Source organism: Lagenorhynchus albirostris, chromosome 7 (genome assembly GCF_949774975.1).
Source record: "Lagenorhynchus albirostris chromosome 7, mLagAlb1.1, whole genome shotgun sequence".
Classification (NCBI taxonomy): domain Eukaryota; kingdom Metazoa; phylum Chordata; class Mammalia; order Artiodactyla; family Delphinidae; genus Lagenorhynchus; species Lagenorhynchus albirostris.
The window spans coordinates 83686880-83689248 of NC_083101.1; the positions used below are offsets into that span (position 1 = coordinate 83686880).

General features: G+C 33.0%; 1 pseudogene; it reads left to right on the top strand.

Annotated features, from left to right (window-relative positions):
• Positions 1-1041: 1041 nt before the first annotated feature.
• On the top strand, positions 1042-1411 carry LOC132522972 (large ribosomal subunit protein eL31-like; annotated as a pseudogene).
• The last annotated feature ends 958 nt before the right edge of the window (positions 1412-2369 follow it).

Genomic DNA, 2369 nt, shown 5'->3' on the forward strand with positions numbered 1-2369 from the left:
GCATGGGCTCTAGGCACGTGGGCTTCAGTAGTGTGGCACGTGGGCTCAGCAGTTGTGGCTCATGAGCTCTAGAGCACAGGCTCAGTAGTTGTGGCACACAGGTTTAGTTGCTCAGCGACATGTGGGGTTTTCCCGGACCAGGGCTCAAATCTGTGTCCCCTGCATTGGCAGGCAGATTCTTAACCACTGTGCCACCAGGGAAACCTTCATTTCTTTTTTAAAAATACAATTTACTATTCAAAGTACATAAAAATGTACTGTGGGGTTTATAAAAATGCAGAGGTAAAATGAAAGACAATAATAGTACTAAGAATGGGAGAGATCATTTAAAATATGCTATAATAAGTTTTTTATATTATACTTAAAGAAGTATAATATTAATTCAAGGAAGACTATGGTAATATAAGGACACATACTGCAATCCCTATGGCAATCACTAAAATAGCTAAAAACCAATGGATGAGTTAAGATGGATAAATTTTTCAAATCCTTGGTTAATTTAAAAAGAAGGAAATGATGGAAAGAGGAACAAAGAACAGACAAGGCAGTGGTGGTCTTAAATTCAAACATATCAATAATTACTTCAACTGTGAGTGGACTAAAACTACAATTAAAAGGTAAAGATCGTCAAACTAGACAAGTAGGAAACACACATTATATGTTGCTTTCAAGAAATGGCCTTCAAGTCTAGACAGAGCTTAAAAAATAAAAGATTGGGAAAATTATACCATGCAAACAACTAATCAGAAGAAAATTGTAGGGGCTACATTAATATCACAAGAAGTAGAATTCATGATAAGGAGTATCACCAGAGATAATGGTAGGCATTTCATAACGATGCAATAAACAATTTATTAAGGAAACGTAATAATCCTAAATGTGTATGCATCTAATACAAAGCTTCAAAATAATGCAAAAACTGACAGAGCTAAGGGAGAAAAAGACAAATTCCAATTAAAATTGGAGATTTTAACATTTCTTTTCCAGTAATTGATTAAAACATATATATTAAAGATTGTTTTCCAACCAGAGCCCGGCAGAATGACTCCCACAAAGAAGGGTGGAGAGAAGAAGAAGGGCCGGTCTGCCATCAATAAGGTGGTGACCAGAGAATACACTATCGACATTTACAAGAGCATCCATGGAGTGGGTTTCAAGAAACGTGTCCCTCAGGCACTCAAAGAAATCCTGAACTTTGCCATGAAGGAGATGAGAACTCCAGATGTACGCATTGACACCAAGCTTAGCAAAGCAGTCTGGGCCAAAGGAATAAGGAATGTCCCATCTCATGCCCATGTGCAGAAAACGTAATGAACATGAAGATTCACCAAACGAGCTCTATACCTTGGTTACCTATATACCTGTCACCACTTCCAAAAATCTACAGACACTTAGTGTGGATGAGAACTAACTGTTGATTGTCAAATAAAGTTATAGAACCACAAAAAGTTAAAAATTAATAAATATATATGACTTGAACAACACTATTAGCCAATTTTAAACTTATTGACATTTATAGAACACTACACCTAACAACTGTGGAATTCACATATTTTCCAAGTGTATGTGGAATATACATGAGATAGATCAGCTGCTGAGCCATGAAAGGTTTCAATCCATTATAAAGCACTGAATTCATACAAAGCATATTCTCTAAAAATAATAAAACAAATAAAAGTATGATCTTTCACACAAAAAGTCAATAACAAAAAGATATCAGGAAAATCCCTAAACATTTGGAAGCTTACCAACAAAGTTTTAAATAGCCCATGGATCAAAAAAGAAATTCCAAAGGAAATTAGAAAATATTTTGAACTGGATGATAATGGAAGCAAAATACATCAAAATTTTGTGGAATGCAGCTAAAGCAAAGCTTAAAGGGAAATACCTAGAAAAGACAAAAGAAAGATTTAAAAGCACTGATCTAAACTTTCATCTTAAGAAGCTAGTAAAAGAAGAGGAAATTAAAGCAAAAGGAACAAAACAATAAAATAGAAGCAAAGTAGAAATAGTGAAATAAAAAATAGACAAATGATAGAAAATCAACAAAACTGAGTATAGGTCTCTTGATAGTATTAATAAAATACAAGCCTCTATCTAGATTTATCAATAAAAAAGAGAAAAAATACAAATTACAAATTTCACTCATGAAAGAAAGAGAGTACATCATTCCAGATTCCACAGACATTTAAAAAAATAGTAAAAACAATTGTGAACAACTATATGCCAATAAATTTGACAAATTAGTTAAATGAACAAATTCCTTGAAAGACACAATTTACTAAAATTAAATAAGAAATTTAAAATTAAAAACAGAATACCATTTATACTAGGACAAAGAAATGAAATAGACATGAATCTAACAAAAT